Below are 24,297 nucleotides of genomic sequence, written 5' to 3'. Positions count from 1 at the left end.
CGTTAGATGTTAGTGTATTGTGATCTTCAGGTGTAATAAAAGCAACTGGGTTAAGAATGGATTGCTCTATTGCATAATTTACATTATGTGGTCACTTGCCTAATAGACATAATCAAACTTGCTCCATGTTTTTTATTATTCGATTTATTATTGAGCACTGTCAAGAAGCTTAATTTACACTCCTCATAAACATTTGTAATTACAGTCTTCACAGTGCTTGCGTTTGTGTTATCCACAATTTGTCAACATTAGAGAAGTTGAGGCTGTCAAAACTATACCCATGAGTCTCTGCGGGCACTCAGTTAATGCATAGTAATGCAGGGGATCCTCATTATAGACTGTTACCGTTGCAGCCTGATGCCATTCATGTCTACATATGTGAAGTCCGAGTGAGAATTTATAAAAAGATGACAATTAGCTGGTAATAATTCCTCTTTGCCACTTCTGGCTGAGAGAACCTGGGTATGATGTAGCTGTTCATTGGCCTGATTCAATCATATAGAAATTGCATCCAATGTATGTGCAGGAGGAAAGCAGAGGCCCGTAACGCGAATGCCTGAAATGCACAGCAAGGAGGATAGCTGTGACGGCAAAAAGATCAGCATTTTCCCTGAACTGGACTGATCTCTTATTAAAATATACAAATGTAAGCAAAACAGACACACAGACAACCACACACACAAGGGTGTGCATGCATCAGTGTATTCAGATAATCCGATTAAAATGTGGAATAAAACGCTCCCCGTGAATCCTCCAGGAGAAGCGGAGTCATCGCTCTGGCACTTCAGCTGATGTGATGCGGTGAGGCCTGAAAATGTTGTTCGCAGCTGGTGATGACTCGCCCTCCGATCTGGATCAGGAGCTCGTTGCTGCGGGTAGCTTCTGACAGTTCAAATGAGCAAACGGGCAAATAGAAGGCTTCTGTGACATGTTTTATCCTAGGAAAAAAGAAGAGATCTCAGCTGAAAAGCCTGCATTGTTTCTCTGCATTTCTTTCTTTAGTTTTTTTTTGTTTTTGGTGCCACTAGTGCATATTTTCATGGTGCGGGAATTGGATGCTTTTCCTCCGCTGATTTACTCTACATTTCTAAATAACTGGTGAGTGACAAAATCATATAAACAATAGGTTTTGAAATGGCTGCCGGTCTTTATCAGCCGCTGTCCTGCTTCATCACCTTGCAACTCTTGCAAAGATTAAGATTTGGCCTCATTGTTATTCCTGCTGCCCATCTGCCTCCTCTCAGCTTCCTGCCACCAATACTCAGGTAGGCGCCTCTATTTGCTTGTGTGACAGCCTCTGTATTTATTTATAGTCCAAATGTAATGACTGGGGCATGGAGGTGGTGATTCGGGGAATGGAGAAACCCAGGACAGTTATGATTTGCAACCAGTGCAATGTTTCCCAATCATTTTTCCACTTCCATTAAAGTCAGATTAGCTGTAAAGAAAGCTCAATTTATCAAGTTTAAACGTCAGTCAGGATGGGGATACACAGAGCTAGATTGAGGGAAAGGCGAGCTTCAGTGTTTGCTCGTTTTCCATAAAAAAATATGTCTATAAGTAGCAAACTTTTACTTTTTGCATTTCGGGCTGTACTAATGATCTAATGCTTTATTTTAGAAGCTAAAATGCTTAAAAAGAGAGCTATATTACTATGTTGCAATGAACAAACACATTTATTTTGAACATTTTCAACATTATGAGAAAAACACTTCTAAAGAATAATAATGATGATAATAATAATAATAATAATAATAATAATAATAATAATAATAATAATAATAATAATAATAATAATAAAACAATTATATACAACCACAAAAATATAATCCTGAAAAGTGAAGTTGTTTTTTTTTTTGGTTTGCATGCATTAATGAAAATTAAAAGTATTAGTGGTGATTGGCATTTGGTGTGGTTCTGATTTTTTCATTTTTATTTTCATAAATATTTGTGTAATGCAATATTGTAGCATTTGGTAATTTTTTTCTGGCTTAAAAAAAGATTAACTCCAGAAACTAGATTATGTTTTGAGGGACTGCAGCTAACAACGATATTATTGATCTAAATGTTAAAGCTTGCTTGGTTGTTCTAGGATTCTGTGTTTATCCAAGTGTGAAATTTTCTCTAAACGGATGGAATCTCAGTTTTGTTTCTTGGTTTGTTTTGGGAAGTCTTTTCAAGGCCTACTTGTGTTACAATCACTTCTTGGTCTGAACTCATCACAGGTCAGCTCTTTTTAGTATTTTTGTTTTACTTATGTCATAATATTTCACAACTGCCTTTTGTTTTGATAGTAAGCAAAGATACTTTGCTTTAAATCTATACTGCTCTAGCGTTGTTTTCCTCTAATATTTTATAATTAGAAAGATGCTGTTTTGATTTAAAAGTCTGATACCTATAAGAGCTTAGAAATAAAATAGTAAAATCATATTTGTTTTTTGTGAGTTGATATCAGTGGAAATAATAGTGTTAGATGGGCAGATCATATCGCATCATATAGATCGCAAACTTGTGAATTTAATTTATTGGAAATTGTATTGTAACAGACTTTAGCATTTTGTCAAATATATCAGCGTCCAAACAAATCAGTATAACATTGTATTGTGATAAAGAGGGTGATTTACACGGCTAATATTTACTGCTAAGTTTACCCAAATAATACACAATTGTTGTGGCACTGACCCAGCACTAATTTTACTTAATTTAGGAAACAGTGTGATAACAGCTTTAGTGTTTTTTTTAATTATGCTGAAATGTCAAGGGGCACTTTTCTTCACATGAAGCTGTCTTATGACTGCAGACCTGCACTGTCAACCCAAATATTTGCTTTTTTAAAGCAGAAATGTAGTAACCTTTTATCATCACAAAGCATCATGTGACGGCAGTACACATCAAAATGAGGACAGAGTCACAATTGGACACTTTGATTAGTAAAGCCACCTTACTAAACCTGTAAACAAGAGCAGCAATAAATAAAAATAGGCCATGAATCTAAATGAAAAATTAAATCAAGATATTGGTATTGAATGAATAAACTAATTTATTGGATGGATTGTTTCCTTGCTGTTGTATTCCAACAAAAAAAAAGGTATTCCAAAGGTTATGGTGCTTTACCACTTTACAATTAGGCTCACCTTTATAGATCACTAATAAATCATTTATAGATATGTTTACTGATCTGTAAACACTTTATAACTAATTTATAAGTGTTTAATATGTATTGACTAAGGGTGAGCAAGAGACAAAACTGACCAGTTTCTTGTCAAATAGTGAGCCTAATATGTTCATCTATGTATTTCATGTAGAGTTGTGTAGATTAAACATTTCAGACTAAGTTACTTCCTTGTAAGCACAAACCGGTCAGTTTTGTCTCTTGCTCATGGTAAACACGTATGAATACATTATATAGGGTTTATAGGTTAATTATTAACATATCTATAAACTATTTATTTGCCATCTATAACGGGAGCCTTATTGTAAAATGGTACCCACATTTCTAAGACATTTTTTTGTCTTAGTCATACCTGCTTCAGGTCACAATAACAGCAAAAAGTTTATTTGTTGAAATGTAATTAATATATGTGATTTAATCATGTTTCCATGCTTTATGTTAAAGAAGTAAAGCCCTTGAGAAGATTTCCATGTAATATAATTGTAACAGATGTTCTGGGAACATGAAAAGTATGGCGACTTTATGGCTCCTCCTGAGTGCCTTACGTCAATATCCTTATCTGCTCCCCTGCAGCATTAGTCAGACAGCTTAGAAATATAGTGTGGCAATGCACACTTTCATCTGAATCACAATGGTGTGTGTATTTGTATTTTACAAGAAGTGTGAAAAAAGTTTAATTCACACAGACTAAAACTGATTTTGTTCGCTTTGCTTTTGTATGATTGGAAAGTTTTGACCTAAATGGGGTATTATTTGTAGATGAAAGGTAATAGATGTAGGCAGATAATATTCTTTCAAATAAACTTTTTCATCTGATTGTAATCACATTCTGCTCTTTTTCACATTACTCACATTGCACCGTTTTGCAGACAATAGTCTAAAAAGCTCCTCGTAGTCAACGATCTGTTTTTTGACATTAGGAAATAAAAAAGGTCCTTGTTAAATGACTCCCTTCATGTTCTGTCCCTATGTTTAAAACCTGAGCAGCATCTGGGAAAAACTACCAGTCACTTTTGTCTAAGACAATACAATTGAAAATTAGAGAGGCTGCAGAGTTTCCTTCGTTCTTGCTGTGCCTGGATTCTGAGATTTGGATGCATTCCAAAGCTGGAGTGCGATCCACTATCTGCATGCAGAATCAGTGTCTGAAGCTGACCCCACAGATAACCCATCTTTGCAAATGCTTAGGGCTCCCTGTTGGTCTCAGCTGATCTAAATATGTGGAAATGTGATGCATTTTGTGGAGCCTTGAGTCCTGTCACATGTTTAATGTATGTGTGTGTCTTTTGATGTATTCATAGTTTGAACAGTCCTGTGGAAATCACAGTTTTCAACAGTGTAAGTACAAGATATGTTCTTTTTGCTGTGATATTACCTACTTGTGTTTTACTGATTTAAGTATTAACTGACTGTCTATCTGGAATGTAATTTTAATTCTATAACAATATCACTTTCAGTTTTAAGCATGATGCATCCTGAGCTGAGTGACTCTCCGTCAGTGCAGACGTTGCATAGGGTTGCATGAGATTAAGGGCCCATCCACACGAAGACAATGGTGGACCACAGTGGTGGACTTTGTAGTTGTTGTTGTTGTGTTTTAGACACTTTTCAATTTATCGCAGATTTTAGACATACATTTTGCTTCTCTACTGCACTTGTGTGGACCGCCTTGTCGACAGTCCACACAAACGCCTCTTCTCTCTCCTGCCTTCCTTGTTTTGGCCCTGCTCTCTTACCTTCTTTACTCCTGTGGCAGCGTTACAGCACCACGCATTGGCGTGGCATAGGTATTACAGCACCCATTATGGTTAATCCAATTTTGCGCAGTGAAACCTTTCAGACAAATTTCTCTGTGTGAATACAGTATTAGGCTCTGGTTGGAAGTATTTTTTTTCTCTCCTCTGTGTGGATGGAGCATAAGTAATGTTATAACTGGGTCATTGTTGCGTTATTTGTTTAAGTTACTTATGTAAATGCCGCAGCAGTGATGCACCTATCTGGTGACCAAATGATTTATGGGCAGTGCTTAATGCTTTGCAAGCCAATTGTTGCACTGCTTTTTGTCCAAAGCAGCATATCTTCCTCCAACAGCATTCAAACACAAGGCAAACACCCACCAGAGTGAGAAGGGTGAAAGGAAAATCGTCATGGCTTACCGGTTATCTTAACGTTGATGTAATTTAAGGCTAGTTTATCAACTTCTGCTTCTTGTATCTGAGTGGGAAAACATTCTATGCAGATCACAGCTGGTTGTAAATAACTCACAGAGTATTACTCCTATTTATCTTGTTTTCACTCTGAGTTAATCACCCAAACCTGTGTGGTTGTCATGCTTTCATTTAACTCTATCATAAGTTGTTGTAGACAAACTTTCAAACATTTTTCTATTACAATTTTTTTCCTTCAGCTTAGTTTTTGATGGGAAGTAAAACTGCCTGAAGGTGTTTCAACAACAATAAAAATAAATGACTTTATTCAGAAATCACTATTAGAACAAGAAGGGAAAAAAGGAATATTCAAACAAATTTTTTCACTCCTCTATTATGCACTCAATGTTATATTCTTTATAGAAATATTTATACTAAGTAAAACAAAAAGTTGATTGGGTCTGCTGGACGGATTCTTTATTGTTGAAACCTTTCGTCTGTTCTCCAAGCCTGGGGTGATTCAGTTCAACTCAGGGTCCATCTGAATACTCTGATTGGTTAAGGACTCTTTAGCCAAAGTGGAAGTACGTAGTGCAGTCAGTAAGGAAGGAGGTAGGAAAAGGAGCCTGTACGCTTCCTCCCTTGGCTAATTTAGCATAGGAACCACACAATGTCCCTTACAGGCGCTAAGGAGCTATAAGGAATCCCACAATCCTTTGTGTGACATGGCGTAAAGCACAGCCCACCCCACGGAAATAAACGAAAATGTCCAGAGAGGAGAGAGCGCACACTTTGTGGTTAATTTTCGGAAGGTTATAGGCCCAGATTTGACTCGCATCATCCATGTCTTTTTCTTCACATAATAATGTTGAAGTTAAAAGAAATCAGCAAGCCCCTTTCCTTCTCATGATAGCATTCTTACTGTTGACCCCATGAAAGGTCAAGGAGCAGGAGCTAGGAGCTATAATTAAGGGTATTCAGATGGAGCCTCAGTCTTATAAACAAGTTATTATGAAAATGTAAAAAAATTGCTCAGTAACATTAACATAGCACTTTAGTCTATACAGCTTATTGGCGAAAAAACAAATATGTTCTACAAAAGAGTAGCACTTTAAGTTCAATGAAGAATCTCTCTCTCTCTTTCTGTTAAAGGGTGATACCCCTTCTTCCAGGATTTTTGGCATGCAATTAACATCAAAGTGCAACACAATTGATGATTACGTTTGTGTCAATGCCTCATTGCAAGAGAGAATTTGGACAACATTTCTATTATTATTATTATTATTATTATTATTATTATTATTATTATTATTATTATTATTATTATTATTATTATTATTATTAATGTTATAAAACTATGCATCTGCAGGTGTAGGTTTTCTTCATTCATTATGCATCTTAAATTAATTAGTCATTTTAATTGGCTCTTGGGAGAGTTGCATAATTGTTTGCCCAGTTTGTCTGATGGACTGGTGCCCTGCTCAAAGTAAACCTCATCTGTTGACCACCGTAGATGCTACAGGCACAAGCCCCTGTGCAATCCTGCAGTGATCAAGTATATTTAACAAAATTCATGGCAGTATTTGTGGAACTTCAACACAGTTGTGAGAACTATCTTATGTGTAAATGAACAACTAGAAACAGTGATATTTTCACTTGGAACCAGGTTATTGTTTAAATATAATGATCCAGTTTTGTATGACTTGCCAGGAACCGACTAACTTGAAAAGGTTTTGTTCCACCAACATAAAGCCTAACACAAGGGGCCCTCGGTCTTGCCTACTTTCAAACTGCAGTTGTTAGATGAAGTCTTGTAAAAATAATGGCAAGAATAATTTACTTGAGGGCAACAGGTGCCATAAACAAGCTTTTCCTAAAAGTTGCACTCAGAGGCCATTTAACTGAAAAGCAATCATGGTACAAGCCAATTCCAAGCTGCTAGCAAATAAGGATATAAAAGAAAATGCAAAGAGGCAGTAATGGCTTTTTCATGTTAATTAATCTACACAATGCATCTCTCCTGTGGTTGAGTTCTGTTTTAGTGGAGGTTTGATAGAATTTGTGTTCATTTGCCAGAACATCACAAAGGCCCAAAACATTGCAAATCCAGGTTTAAATTGGTCTCCAGGCATCAGCCTTTGGCAACAAAGCACACTGGGGAACCATTGGAAAGAGGCTGAGTGTGAGTCTGTCCGCCGCGTTTTCTCCTCACTGGAAATCGTTGAAGGGATTTCAGTGGGCATTATAGTGCAGAAACCAATATATTCTCAAATGAAACATCATTTCTTTTATAAACACGCAGTGACAGTTTTATTAAAAAAGAGAAAAGAAAAACTTCATGCCTTATCAGCTACTGCTTGGAGGAGAAAGTACAGAGAAAAGGTCAGACATAGCAGACTGAAATGATGGAGTGAGTTTGAGCTTGTTTATATTCAGTCTGGCTTTGCTCTGACAAACCAAATATAATTTATCATCTTTCATCGGCTACTGGCCATGTGTTGTGGAGACCACCAATATTACCATCTTTGCAGCAGGAATAGTAAATTATATATGCTTTTAATAGTGACGACTGGATATTTTCTGTTTATATACGGTGCTGGTCAGAAGGTTAGAAGCATTGATTAATTGATTATTACTTACAAACTACTTCGATAGATTTAAACAACCAGGATTTAATGCAGATATTTGAATATATGGGGAATTTTCTGTGATCAGTGCATGGTCAGAATTATACATACATGTTGGAATATACATACAAATATACCCATTAAGATTTAGTTAAATGCCCCTTAGAAAGTTGCAGATAAACAGTATGTTGTCTTAAGTCTGCAATGAGCTTAAGGCGTAACGCTGGCTGGATAAATGATCAGGCCCGAAATCTGGGAGTAGTGATGGACTCAGACCTGAACCTTCAAAAGCATCTAAAGACAATTACAAGGTCGGCTTTCTATCACCTGAAGAACATTTCTAGGATTAAAGGACTGATGTCTCAGCAGGATCTGGAAAAACTAATCCATGCGTTTATATTTAGTAGAATTGATTACTGCAACGGTGTTTTCACAGGACTTCCTAAAAAGTGGGTCAGACAGCTGCAGCTGATCCAGAACGCTGCTGCCAGCGTCCTCACTAAGACTAAGAAAGTAGAGCACATCACCCCAGTTCTAAAGTCCTTACACTGGCTCCCTGTATCTCAGAGAATAGACTTTAAAATACTTCTGTTAGTCTATAAATCCCTGAATGGCTTAGCATCTAAATTCATCACAGACTTGTTATCAGTGTATCAACCCTCCAGACCACTAAGGTCTTCTGGCTCCAGCCTTCTCTGCATACCTAGAACCAGAACCAAACATGGAGAAGCAGCATTTAGTTCCTATGCTCCACTTATCTGGAACAAACTTCCAGAAAACTGTAAAAGTGCGGAAAGCCTGAGTTCTTTTAAATCAAGATTAAAAACACATCTGTTTAAAATTGCCTTTGACTGTTCTAGTTAAACAGTTTTACTGTTTTTAATTTTCTTTTTTGTTACTACATTCTATCCCTACTTGCTTTTATTCTATTTTCTATCTACATTTTATTATTTTGGTATATCTTAATCATGTAAAGCACTTTGTATTGTCTTGTACTGAATTGTGCTATATAAATAAATTTGCCTTGCCTTGCCTTGCCTTGCCACTCCTCTGTTATGGACTATTAGAGATTTTTAAAATGGATTGTTTTCTTGTCACAGACCCTGAATGTTAAGCAGGATTTTCACCATTGCAGTGCATTAGAGGACAATACTTTCCAAATGCCTAATGTTAGTCAACCTTATACGTTCCAAAAAGCTGTTTTAACGTGTTTGGGATTTTTTTTTTCCTGCTGAAAAACCCAATTGAGTCCAAGTCTTAAAATCTTAAACCACTGCACTAACTGTTCAGTATGGTGATGACAGCATCGTACTGAGCTGGTTTACTGCATTAGCACAGGGACAAGGTAGATGGAAATTCCTGAATATCTTTTCAAATAAACAGCTAGACAGTAGAAATTAGGCAAAACTGAAACTTCCAACTGCACACAGAATCCCAAACATACATTGACGCTAGCGTTGCGATAGATAAAGCAGGCTAGTTTTAAACTTTTGAAAAGACCCCTGTCAGAATTGTATTAGAACCTCAATAATGGCAGCAAAGAGCCAGCAGTCTGTAAATGACTAAGGGGCATTCAATCCAACATGAGTGGGGTGTATTTGCAAATTCGATCCTGTGTGTAACATTTTCACCCAGTTTAGAGAAACTCTTCAAGAAAATCCATCTTTTGGTAACGTTCACTGAAAATGTGTATTTTAATCATACCAACCCCCCTCACCCCCCCACACACAAAAAAAATGTATATGACATTTATTCTTATAAATGTCATTCGCTCTCGCTCTCAGTTGGTTCAGATCATATCTCACAAACCGGACAGAATACATCTCCCTAGGCCACTCCAAATTACATCCACACACGGTTACATGTGGTGTCCCCCAGGGGTCAGTCCTTGGCCCCATCCTCTTCATCCTTTACCTTACTCCCCTTGGTCAAATCATCAACTGCCACAATATTTCATTCCACTGCTATGCTGATGACATACAGCTCTATGTTAATGTCACAGCTGACACCCCACCCTTGCAGTCATCCCCATCAAAACTCACCACCTGTCTGGAGGAGATAAAGGTATGGATGGAGCAAAACTTTCTTCAATTAAATAGCTCAAAAACCGAAGCCATCCTGGTTGGAACTCCTCATCAAACCAAATCATTATCCATAACCAGCATCACCTTTTCTGGTACTAACATCCCGCTTTCGTCAACAGTTAGAAACCTTGGTGTAAAAATGGACTCCCAACTCACTTTTGAAGCCCATATAAATCATCTATGCAAGACCTCTTTCTATCACCTCCGAAATATTTCCTTTTTTTCTTCTTCTCTTCTCCAAAATATCTCCAAACTTCGTCCCATTCTCTCCCTCCCAGACGCAGAAAAGCTGGTTCATGCCTTTGTCTCCTCCAGACTGGACTATTGCAACGCACTTCTCATTGGGATCCCTAGAAAAAGTCTGCAGAGGCTTCAGTACATTCAAAACTCTGCAGCTAGGGTCCTGATGAGAGTGCGGAAACATGAGCACATTACCCCCATTCTCCATTCACTACACTGGCTTCCCATCTCCACCAGGATTGAGTACAAGGTTTCCCTCCTCACACATCAATGCATCCATGGACATGCCCCCGCCTACCTCAAAGAACTTATCAACCCACAGAAGACAACCCGGTCCCTTCGCTCCACTCAGTCAAACCTCCTCCACATTCCCAGAACCAGACTCAGGACAATCTGAGATGGGGCATTTTGTGCTGCTGCCCCGCATCTGTGGAATGCCCTCCATGACACCTTGACGGCACCTCAGTCCCCTGAGTGTTTTAAAAAAGGCCTTAAAACATTTCTTTTTAGCAAAGCTTTTGGTCCCCTTTAGATGTTTTATTTTTTTCTCTCTCTTCTAAAAAAGCTTTTTTTTTATCTTTTATGCTTTTTTTCTTTTTTACCTGTAGCACTTGGAGATCTTTTGATGGAAAGTGCAGTATAAATTCAATGTATTATTATTATTATTATTATTATTATTATTATTATTATTATTATTATTATTAATAATATTATTATTAAATGGGGAATGTATATGTTTTACTGGCAGTGCACATAATGCCAAATGTACCCTCTTTTACTCATTCTTACTAGTTTCTCAGTCTGTTTCAGTCGTTGAGCTATCCATCTGTTTATGCATCTCTGGTGTTTTGCATTTGAGAGATACACTGGGGCACTGTAATGAGTTTCTTTCTGTCCTCCTACTTGTAATAGTTCTGACCCAGATAGTCAGACAGATTGGAGCTGTGTGCGAGTGTGGACGCTGCAGGAAATTTTAATGGTCAGTTTCTGTCACACTCTTTTCTAAATAAGAGACAACTTGGTACCTCTCCTCTCTCCTCTCTGCGCGGTCAAACTCCGGACTCTCGGGCACGCTCACAGAAACGTGAGCCGGGGATAGAGGCTTTATTCATTCAGCTGATGCTGCCATGATTGTGCATCAAACCTTTATCAAGAAATGAAAGGTTGCACACCGGAGTCACATAAAGCCACAGTGACGAGCTGTGAATGCTCATGAAAATGTTTTGTGTGAGTTCGTGCGAGAGTGTTTATGCTTGTAAGATTGATTTGACCGCTTCTCAGGGTGGCCTTCAAATATAGCATCTGACAGGAAACTCTCAGCCAGTTGCCTGTTGTCATATCGCTGCTAAATTCTTGTTAAATATTCACACCTACAATACACATAGAAGTGCTGAAAGAAAAGGCTACGAATAGATTTTTGGAAAACCAACAAGAAAAATAACTCCACATATTAAAAAGCAGGTAAACCTCAGGTACATTTAGAGGGATGATGGACAAAACCGAGGGAAAACAAAAAAATATATAATGGGTAAAGCTTTTGGCAGAAGAGGCGTATGTTTCCCTTCTGTTATGTGCTCTCTTTTAACAAGGGTTGGAAAGAGTCTCGTAATAACTCCCAACCTGGCTTTTGCTTTCTGGAAACTAATCAAGTCCTTAGTACCCTTTCTTTTTCCAGGTAATGTATGCAAATTAAAAACAAAATCCAATCATTAGACATTTCAGTTGTATGATTGAATCTACCTCCTGCTAGCTGTGTCCATGTTTTAATTTTGAGGGGCTGAGGAACATGGTCATTTTTCATAACACCTCTAAATCTGCATCCATAAATCAATCAGGTAAGAGGATTTCAGCATCTCCATTGCAGGCAACATGGATAGAGACCGATTCTCTCAATCATTAGAATACTTATTTTGGATTTTTTTAAACGGAGGTTCTGTAAAGTTAGTAATAGTTCTCTTACCTGTAGTTGAAAGATGTTATATTGCAGTAAGTTTATAGAAAAAAAAGAAATTCTTGGAATAGCGGGAGGCTGATAACTAATCAAAGAGGGTGATGATTTCTGTTGATTTTATCTTTTTAAAATACTTTCAACAAAAAGTATTTATTTCAGCAAGAAACAACAACTTAGCAGATACACTTCTTATTAAAATATTTAAAAAAAAGAAAAAGAATATTACAATTTCTTTCCAGCACATCTTAACTAGTTCTTAGGCAAAGTTTAAAATTCAAAAACACGAAAACGAGCAAGAAATGAAAACAATTGAGTGGACAAATTAATTCAAACTGTATTTAAAACGTGCAGATAGAAAGTTTAGGAACACAGCTCTAAACAAAATCCGAAATCTGTACATAAATCTGTCTTTCATGTGATTTTCTGTGCGGGCTCTAACATGTCAAAGGCAAAGACTCTTTTAAACGTGACAAGATTATTGAGATGCTCAAGCAAGGCCTCTTGTGACACTCCATCGCTGCCAAGGTTGGAGGCACTAAGATAGCCAGAAGATCCAGAGGGTTATTAAACCAAACAGTCATGTGGGAGACCCAATGAAATTGTACCTGCGATGAGGAGTATGACCATAAAGACACATTCCTTGATCCAAAATAAAGCACTTTTAGAGGCTGACTGCAGTTCACAACCATTTGATAGTATCTGTAAGAGAAGGGCTAGGAAAACAAAAAAAGGGTCTTTAAAGTTTTCCCATGTTTTAAGATTTTGAGGTGTGTATTAACTATCTACACTTTCAGGCAAGTGTGCATACACTAGAGGTTGGAGATTACCATAAATATGCTGCTGGATTTTTAAGTCTGGTCATTCTGGCCCAAATTCTTTTATATGTTTTTTTTTCTCCAGTGATAGCCTCGTGAAATTATTATTTTGTAAATAAATGACTGATTTTTCTTTCAAAGCGACATTCTCTCTGTTCTTGCCATTGTTATCGTGGAGACTTTCCCATTTGCATCATAAGTGAGTGACATCTGCGCCTCCCTGTTTAAGCTGGTTGATTTGGATTGACAGATATGATGAATTAATCTGATTGGGTAAAGAATGACACAAAAAGTGCTGATTGGCCATGTGCGCAGAGAGCTGTTCTCCAAAGAGATTTTTTAAGTAACCAATTGGAGACCAGCCTGAAGTCACATGAAACCCAAAAGGTAACACCGACACATATATACTCATTCCTCTGGTGCCCCTTGGAGCTGAAACTTTAAAATTCTGAAACCTCCACCAAAAATAACCACAAATAAACCCAAAGCCGAATGGGAACGCCGAAAAATCAAAAGTCAGACACATTTTATCAGAGAACAGATGTGATAATTACTTTAAGTTTCTCAATGTTTAGTGTGTTCACACATTTTTCATGAGATTTATGATGGGGGGGGGGGGGGGGGTGCTGCCCGAGCTGACCAGCCACCACTGCTTTCTGTTGTCCTTAAGTAAATATTTCATATGTGTAAGTACATATACGAAGTACACACTCAAATGTGTAACTACACATTTGTGACAAGCTGTCTCAAATATGATGTTAAACTCATGCTGAGAACTTTTTCAGGGTTAATAGAGGGATTACTGCGGGTCAGATACCACAGTAACAGATTAAATGAACCAACAGCACTGTGCTGTCTGAAGGTTAAAAAAAGATGTTCTCCTTAGCTCTTGCCTTCTGCAGAGCCTAAAGGGAGCTGACAGATACAAGAGTTTTTTTTTTGTCCTAATTTACAAAGTTCATTTTATGGTCAAATAAATTTAGAATGACTTCCAATTTCCATTTTTTGTTTTTGTTTTAAGGAAGCGCAGTATCTTTCAAAGTAGTGAAAATAACAATACACAATTTCTGTGTGTTTATATTTTCACTTGATAAAATCTAATGTTTGTTAGTCTCACAACCGTTGCAATGTGTTTATGATGTTTTTATGTTTTCATGATATAAAGCACTTTGAACTGCCTTGTTGCTGAAATGTGCTGTACAAAAAAAAACTTTACAATGGTAAAGTGGAAGTAAGAGAACGTATGATTATAAATAATTGTGATTTATTTTTAGTATACACATCAGCGACAAACTGAGAGCTACATCTTCTTGCAGGAACACAACCCCAAACATTGAGTCAAACATAGAGGAGTGGTTCTGATCAAAGTAGACTTATTCATCAGAATGGCACACAGTCCAGACTTAAATCAAAGGTTGTGGCACACTTGAAGATGAATGTTCACAGGCATACATATATTGAAGTTTAGTTTGTGATTGTATCATTAGAAATTTAGAAAACCTTTGAGGTGTAAGGACACTTGTGGAAGGCTGTAGAAATCATGAAAAGTCTCCCTTGAAACCACATATAGAGATGGACAGTTCCGGACCCAGCGTTTGTTTCTTTAGATTGAAACGAATGAGTCATAGTCAGACTATTTAAATGAGGTCTGTTGGATCAGGGACACATCGAAAACTTGCTGGATACCAATTCTCAGTGAACCGAAATTGGTCCTCCTTAGTTCAAACCATCGGTTCACACCTGATGTATTCAAGGCGAGCTACTTATAGGGCCATTGAGTGCGGCACTTAACTCTGCTCCTCCTCCTCTTATTGCAGCTTCTGCCTTTTGAAACTGGGAGTACTTAACCTCCTGAAACACATTATCACCTTGTGCGAGAGCCTGCTGTCCAATACTCTTGGATCTTATACAACCCCACACAGTAGACCAAACTGTAACGCATAACAAGCTGAAACAGAAACACTAGACAGGAAATTTTATGAAATACAGCACTCTGGTTGACAAAGGATGTTATCTAATCCATATGGTGCAAGGTAGGATTATGTAACTACAGCTCAAGAGACATTGCACCTAGAATCTGCCAGTCCTTTTGAGATCTGATTGTGCATTTAAGCTTAGCTTGGCGGAAATGATTCATAATGTTTTGAAAATACTGTATGTACCGTATTTTTTGGACTCTAACTCACTCCGCAATATAAGTCGCATCACTCAAAAAATGCGTCATAAACAGGAAAAAAACATATATAAGTTGCACCGGACTAAACGCATTAGCATCAGCATTAGTGAAGTTGTAACCTTAACCCAGACAACAGACCTGCAAACTAGCGTAAGCTGTCATTAGATTCACAGACAGCCCAATAACAGGTTCTGTCATGGCCTGGGTCCTTCGAGCTGCACCATGCAATGCTCCCCTGCGTGAATGCATACTGAAACAGTGAAACGGCATACAAACATGTTGTCAATCTTTGTTGTCTATAAAAGTTAAGGTGACCAGATTTCTCTAACGAAAACCGGGGATGTCTCTGATTTTGTTGAGAAGCTCTGTCTGGGGGTGGGTTTGTTTTGCATGATCTGTAACGCAGACTGGGTGGGGAAGGCCCGTTCAGCTCAGCTCTTCTACTACGTCAGGACGGCGGCAGGACCGGGTAAATACCTCTCATTGCGCCAAGCTTTTTTCCTCCATCATGATTCAATGAATACTATAGACAGTAATGCTTACTGCTTGATTCATGCTGGTCGAGATGAAATACCATTTACATTTGATATATAAGTCACACCTGAATACAAGTCGCAGGATCGGCCAAACTATGAAAAAAAGTGTAACTTGTAGTCCGAAAAATACGGTACATGCGTTTCCGATTTGTGATTGAAACATCAGTCAGTATACATGTCCTAGAAAAAAGCTTTGAGATTTTTTTTCCTACATAAAGTGTAGATTTGTGTTGTATTGGAAAAATAAAGGAAAGTAATTATGCAGAAAATGTGTTTCCTGTGGCAACTCAAGACATACAACCTTCTATAGGAAGGTTATCTTCAACATTGTTACCATTTAGTCTGCCTTGTGCACATCTATTTGGCTCATCCACAAAAAAGGACAGGTCCAGACTGTACCTAACAATTAGGTCTGCAGAGAGGATCAGTGGGGCTGACCTTCGCTCCACTTTTACAAGTCTAGGGTCAGGAAACAGCCAGCTACAATCTCTATAGACCCCACACATTCTGGACACAAACCCTTTGGACTTTTAACTTCAGGTCGACACTACAGATCGCTATTTGCAAAACGAGCTGCCATGATCACAGCCACTTTTGTTCTTCAGTTTGTATCTCCCGATAGGTCTTTTGAAGACAAGCAATGATTACCTTCACTTAGTAGTTGCACGTACATCTTAATGGCAAATGCTTACCACACAGTGAGGCGAAATGTCAGGGTGAAAAGAAAAGTGCAACTACAAAGCCAACTTGGCTTCACTGCCCAAGTTCAGTCATAGTAAACAAAAAATACTCCCTCTGTCAATTCTGTGTTTTTACAAAAGAAGTCAGGTCTCTACAAGGCTCTAAAAAAACAAAAAACCCTCAAATGTTTAATTCCAATGCACATGTAGTATATGTAACAATACACTTCATAGATGTATTTGATGTTTCACAAAATTAACTTCTTTTTTTCATTATTAGACCAAAGCAAAAAGCATCTGCAACATTATATGTGGCAAGATAGTATTATACTGTTTGACAGCAGCTTTGCCAAGTAACTTAATTATTGTTGTTTAAAACCTGCAAAGCTACTGATTTCAAAGGAGACAAATCATGTACAATCTACTTTTTAGCCCTGGAATACATTTTGTTGAGTACTTGTTTTCTCTAGGAGTGCAGAAAATCTTAATGTAGTCTTTCTAGGTGCTGAGTAGATATCGTTGTATTCTTTTTGGCTCATATTTTTCAAACCACTCAGTTTAGTTTTCTCTGTTTTCTATAATTATTTTTTTAAACAATTATGTTACAGTATTTTCAGTGGAACTAATAAAACCATTCATGGACTTCTGACTCACCAATCTTGTGAATCCGCCATTTTTTATTTCTTGAAGCGTTTCTTTGTAGTCCAAGCTGCAGGATGCTAAACCTACAAGTGCATAAGTCATTGGTTGTTCACTACACCGTCCCCCAGCATCCTACAAAAATGTCCCAACGAGCTAGAGTGGAATGCTCTGTGACCTGGAGGAGGGCAGGTTGTGAAGTACCTCCTTTAGATTTAAAGAGACAGCACCAAAACCAGTTGCTCACCCCAGAACAGAGGTAAAAAAGGGGGAATGTGGGACTAAATTAATAAGGAATTCAGAGCAAAGAATTGTAGTTCCACTTTATAAAGACCACAACTGAATGATTTCAGTGTGAAAAGGAAGAACTGAAAAGCATACATCCCCTTTAACATAGTGCGATATCCTCTGAAATTGAATCTGTACTTCAATTAAAGCCGTTTTTATTTAAGCCCCTCTCGGTTTTTAATAATTTGCTCTCTGAATGCTACTGGAATCTTGCTTACAAGTGTCAGCGTTGTTCTGGGTGACAGAGCAATGCTCTCATGGTGACAGAATGGGAGCGATGCTTACTAGTAACTCATCGTATGCTGCCTCTGCTGAAAATAAGGGTGTAGAGATGGAGGAAAAGATTTAAATAGAGAAGATGTAGGACTTAAGGGCGGAGAACATTTACACATGTGGAGGACAGAAATAAATTGTGATCGAGGTCCAGAAATCTAGTAATAGTCTCCAGAGGGAGGTGGGGTTTTGTGTTTGCACCGACTTCTCTCAAGCTATTACTGTTAGCAGAAAAGAGAGGAAAAAAATGGAGGACATTTATATTATTTCGCCAATGGACTTGTTCTTCCATACATCTCTTTTTGCACACACGAGTGTATTGAAATATTATCATCAAATTATTTGCCTTCGGGTCCATTTTATGTTCATCCAAATCTGAGCTTTTCAGCATAAACACCTCAGCTCTCTGCTGAAGGCTTTCCCAATTTTCCGTAATTAGATTCAGCTCGCTCTGCTAAGTCTTGATTGGGACTCTGTTTTGTGTCTCATCCGAGGAATGCTGGGACTGGATTCTGATTATGTAAATGACTTGTCTTATGGAATGCCCTCTGTTTTTGTTTACTAAATGATCCTCGTGCATTCATGCAAATTATAGTTTCTTTTGTCAAGATAACACAATGCTGGAATATAACAATGTTGAGCCTTAATTAGCATTAGCATTACTTGTGTGTTGATTAGGGCGCATAAATATCCATGAAAAGAATTGCATTCACATTCTTCTTGTGCATTCTCAGATAAATTATTCACATTATTTCTATTGTCGAAAGGCATCATATGGAGGATTTGACTTCTTTTTTGCCTAGCAACACATCTGCATCCTCTAAAGCAATACGTAGAAGTTCAGAGCCATTCTCTCCACCTGCTTGTTTTTGTTGGACAGCTGAGAGCAAGCGAGTTGACATTATAGAGCTGAGGAGAAGAACACAGCCAGACAGAGGGACAGACAGGTAAATCGGCACACAGAAATGGGAGATTTAAACCCCAGAGAGGTGAGAGAAAAATGAGAAAAACACAAGCCATGAAGAAGATAGACCCGAGCAGCTGGTTCGCTCGCTCTGCTTGTTTTATTATTTCCTCTATCTGTTGAGTTTTATGAGCTCACACGTATCTGTATCCAATTTTTCTGCACGCTCAAATATATCAGATTTCTGCAATTGCACCATATGAGTTTTATGATAATTGCTGGGATGACAAAGAGCTGGACACAAGGGAAGGGACTCGAGCTTTTATATCTTTTTGCCTGTGTCATCTCACTGTAACCGGCACATATAAAACCCTGGAGTTTGCCATGGTTATGAAAGGGAATAGGATTTCAGCATCAAATATCTGTTTCTCTGGAGACGATGCTGTAATGTTATGGGTTGTTTTGTTTCATCTTACTTGGTAAACGTACCCTACCTGATGTCATCTATCAATACAGTATATTTGACATCTATAAGAACTGAAGTATCCCTGAGGGTTCTGTGCCCTCCAATTTTGCTAAAATATTATCACTATAAACCAAATAAAGGAGCAAGATTTTCCAAATCTTCAGTTGGTTATCGGCTGCATGCACAATGCTCACACCACAGCCATAATCAGCTCAAGTTTGCTAAAGAGCAAAGATCAGTTAGAAATATCCAAGTCAATCGCCAGTGACAGTGTCACTTTATCAGCTTTTTACCTTATTACTCAGTGCTGCTGTTTTGTGAAATATTTTTCAGCTTTTGTCCAAAAACAAAAAACAAATGGGGTAAGAGTATTTTTTCTATACATCTCAGTTTTTGCCTGCTGCTGGACACGTTAAGGTCTAAATGGTTTATTTATTATCATTCATTCTAACTCCAACTGCAAGGCAAGGCAAGGCAAGGCAAGGCAAATTTATTTTATATAGCACAATTCAGTACAGAGACAATGCAAAGTGCTTTACATGATTAAAATATAGGAATAAAAGCAAGTAGGGATAGAATGTAGAAACAAAACAAAGGCAAGGTGCCTCTTATATTTCTCTACTTCTTTTCTCACCTCTTCTTTCTCCCAAATTCAATTCAAAGAAAGTAACGTCTAAAAGTTTTATACTAAAGTTGTTTTTAAGTCAAAATGACACAACACCAATCATTTTGATGTGTTCATAACATTTACATGCCGCCCTCATATTACATGTCATTATACATATGTCATTGTCACCCTTCTTATTTAAGGGAACGCCCCCTCATGTCAGAAAAAAACACTTTTCTCAGTGTAGGAAATTAACTGAAAGCACTGTTTGCCATATGTCGGTGGACCTGTTTGGAGTGGGGTGGACAGACTGTCCTGGTGACACGTCCTGTCACCATGGTATTGATTGTGCAATCCCAAAACACGTCTGCATCACAGATGATAATCATAGCTAAACATATATCAGGAAAGATCCCCCTGTCTTGAAACCAGAAACCTGCAGGTGATGAACCATGTACCTTGAGACCAGAGATGGGTAGAGTGGCCAAAATGTTTTACTAAAAGTAAGGGTAGCACTACTTCAACACATTTTTACTCAAGTAAAAGTAAAAAGTAGTCAGCCAAGAAATTACTCATGTAAAAATGAAAATGTATTCAGTTGGAAGGCTACTCAAGTACTAAGTAACTAAATATAATAACTAATTATTCAATATTTAAACATGATGTAACCGGATGGACAAAACTATATAGTTTTGTGCAAATTCTGGTATTCTAAAGACAAAAATAGACTAAAAAATATACAAAGAATAGCATAATAACAAAACATCAAATCCAAGCAATACTTACAGCAGTTAATGTGTATACAGTATGGTAGAACAGTGCAAAGTACTTCCCAGGACAATATCCACTGTTTACTGTAGATTCATCGGACCTCCAAATGGCTTAATGACCTCAGCAGATAGAAAATATTGTTAAAATTACAAAGCTTGTGTACAAAAAAGAGGTTTCACTTTAAAATAAACTCTACGTTTTTGTCTTTCTGGTGCATTTTTTGTTAAAACAAGTCTGTTCTTTTATTCATGAAGTTACTCGCAGTAGGTAGAGTAGCCAGAAAGTTTACTCAACTAAGAGTAGCGATACTTGAGTAATAATATGACTCAAGTAAAAGTATAAATTACAGTGCAGTAAAACTACTCCTATAAGTAAATTTTGTATAAAAAGTTACTCAAGTAAATGTAACTGAGTAAATGTAACTAGTTACTACCCACCTCTGTTTGAGACCCACAAGGTAATGTGTCTTTTTACAAAGTGGATAATCAGCAAAATATATATTAATATGCAATGATTTATCAAAGATTTATTCATGCACTGGTGGATTTAATCAGCTTCTTTGGCCTGAACCATCACAGGTTACCAAGCAAAATTATTATCAGCAGCTTTATTTTAGGAATAATTTTGGATCTAACATACATGAAGACAAGAAATAAACTAATAAAAATCGGTACAATTTGTAAATGGAAGACTCTAAGTAAGGATGGCAATGAGGGGAGCTAGTGGTGGAAAAATAGGTCACGTAAAAGCGGTAGCCACTGAGTACTGTCAAGTGATTTCCCCCCCTCACTCGGTTTCAAGGTAATGCGATTAGTCATCCTTGAGGAGATTGAATAATGTTCTTCTAATTGGTTATGCACATAACTGTAAAAAATGCTGCTCTTAGGGTCGGTAAGTTGAGACGCTGGATAATTGTGTCGACCGGCAGTGGCTACCGGAAGGTAGATAAGGGTTCTGTTGACGCTACGTACCGCAGCTCCTTTTAATTAAGAGATGAAATGGAAGCTCTGTATCTTTCTTGACAAACACAGCTGACAGCTTTATTAACAATTAGATGTAAAAGTTTGACTTTTTTAGGTTCACACAGACATGAATACAGTTTGATGCTAAAAAGCCTGCACTGTTACAACTCAGAGGAATAAAAATTGGGCTGATGTTTGTGTGGGCAGCAGTGACAGTAGCAGGATTTGTGTGATGGCTCCTCCTCCACACCTCCACATTTCCACAGCTTGCAACTCAAGTACGGAGCTATATTTTACCTCCTTATAGTAGAGAATAGCAACTCCATGTGTAGATGTCCAAAGTAACGGGGGCTCAGGCTGCTTCTAGAAATGGGCCACCACCCTGCTGGGCTCCTCGGGCTGCACAGCTTGTGTGCAGCCGTTCTGTTGCTAATGTATGGGGAAATGCAGCATGTGCTTACATTATGCAGATAGAAATATCAGAGCAAAAGCCTTTAGTTGCCAGCGGTTACAGCGGCATACATTAACATACAACTCTTACTGTGAGGTAGAGTATTAAATTTACGGTGACTTATATTGTTCTTTTCAGAAGTTTACACACGCTGATGTGCCATGGTGAATTTGGAGCCTTTTGATGATGCCTTTGAACCATTCTTTTGCCAGGCTGTGAAGACGATATGAGGAAAAACTTAACAAAACTTAAAAACAAGAATTGAGTGCACAAGCTTTGATTTATGATTGAGCGATATCAGAAATGTATACATACACCCCTGCTAATTGATGGATGGAAATCCATTAGACAATTGCACCTGAGCCTCATACATTTTGGAGCTACCAACTAGCTTCTGGCACAATCCGGTTGGGAAACCGTGTAAGCTTGTTGGTTTACCGGCACAGGCGCTGCTTTTAAGCATAGTCCATGATACAGTCAATACAGTTGTAATCAGGGCTTTTTCATGTGGATGTTTAGGAGACTTATTGTAAGTACCTTCACCCATTGCAAGTGTGTTTGGCATCGTAGTCATGTTTGAACATCAGTGCTCCCCAAAGTTGAACAGTCTAAATCAAACTGCCACTCTTAGATGAGTGATAATTAGTTAAGATGTTCAGGAACAACCAATGGATGCTTAAGCTGATCATAAATTGCACGGTACTGACTATCAGTGTCACTCTCCTCAGTGAAGCAAGCTTTAAATGTGGAGAGAGGGGAACAATCAAGACAGAAGCTACAGCTCCCAAATTAGTAGCTTGAAGCTCAACTGAAATTTGCAGCTACCCACATGGACAAACTAAATACAGAAGTGGTTTATGATCAGATGAGACAGATATTGAGTCATGTGGCTACAATAATAAGACGAATAAGAAGTCAGGGTCAGACCATCAATCCTAAGAACTTGTTTCCAACTCTCAGGCCTGGTGGGGATTGCAACATGCTGGGGGCTGTTTTGGAGCCCGTTATTCCGGTGCATTGCACAAAGTGGATATAATAATGATCCATATTTTATCTAAAACTTAAAGGTAGAGTGGACCATTTTCTTTCCAGAAATGTAGATAACCAACGCCCAAGTCCTTTTTTGACCATTATACCTGCTCTTTTGCTCCTCAGGGGGATCAAAAAAATACACTCTGGTCTTATTTCTGGTCTTATTTCTTTCTTCTGAGGCCATCCTCCTCTTTCCTTAAACTTGTAAGACAGTTTGCATGTCTTAAAGTATACGGTGAGAGCAGTTGAGGTACAATGAATGGCTAGCACCGAAACTAACTTAACTAACTGGATATATAAACACTAGAAGTGCCCATGTGCAGCCAGCAAGTGGGAACTAACAAGGAGTGAGCATGGACACTGGCGTTACGTGAGCTTGTCACAATGATTGGCATGTGGGAGAACCAGTAGATTAGATGATCCCCCGGGATCAGAACATTTACAATCTTAAAAAAAATAAATCACAAATATTGGCTGCATGCATTGTAGCAATTCTGATCAGATGATAGAGTTGAAGAAGACTAGCTCAAATATCCAGCCAGATTTATGATGTGTTTATAGGTACAAAAAGCATGGGGTTTCTCTGCAGCATGCAAATGAACATTTATTAAATAGATAATAAATAGTAGATAGGTATGTATCTGTATGTTTACTTTTGATCATTTGTGATTTGGAGAAAATCCACGTTAAACTACATAACAGCCGGGTGCACCAGTTTTAACAATGATGGAAATTGTATCTTACTGTACTACCAGCCAATTTGAAAAATGAACAGTACAATTGATCATTAAAACCCCAAATTTCCATGATTTAATGCCTATGTGTAATCTACTAATCAGACCTGAATGTCGTGAAATAAATAAAAAAAAAGCCCTCACAACAGACAGCCCTTGTCTAAATGTTTCACACTTGCAAAACTGACTCCCATCTGTTTAATTTTTGTCAGCCACTTTCTCTGCGGTGATGTTAACACATGTTCTTATTAGACGCAACTCGCTGGAGTGCCGTCTCGCCCATCTCCCCTCTCTCATCATCGCCATTCCTGTTCTTAATCAAAGCTCCACAGATTCCTCCCACAATCCTCTCTGCCACCAGCTCCCGTTCTTCCTGCACATTTCCCTCCACCACCTGCCGCCGAAGCATTGTAAACACACACCCACGCTCACACATCGCGGATACACACCGTCACAAAGACACGCCGGGTGAAGCTGCGAAAGGTCGGCCGAATGCCAATTGAAACGCGATGGCTCTTTGGTCCCTCTCATGCTTCTCCCTGCTGCTGCGCTCATTAATTATGAACAGCCTCCACATTGTGTGCATCTGTGTGTGTGTAGCGTAGTTGTGGTGATGAAGCAGTTCTGTTGGAAACAAAACATTGCTGCAAGTGTCTTTAAGGATTTTATTTATTTTTATTGATATGTTTGGTCATTCTGTGCCTTAGTCCCTTCAACTGCTTACCCGGCCTTTTCACCATGA

This window comes from Fundulus heteroclitus, unplaced genomic scaffold (assembly GCF_011125445.2).
Source record: "Fundulus heteroclitus isolate FHET01 unplaced genomic scaffold, MU-UCD_Fhet_4.1 scaffold_489, whole genome shotgun sequence".
Classification (NCBI taxonomy): Eukaryota; Metazoa; Chordata; class Actinopteri; order Cyprinodontiformes; family Fundulidae; genus Fundulus; species Fundulus heteroclitus.
The sequence above is the reverse complement of the archived record's forward strand: the minus strand, read 5'-3'. Positions refer to the sequence as shown.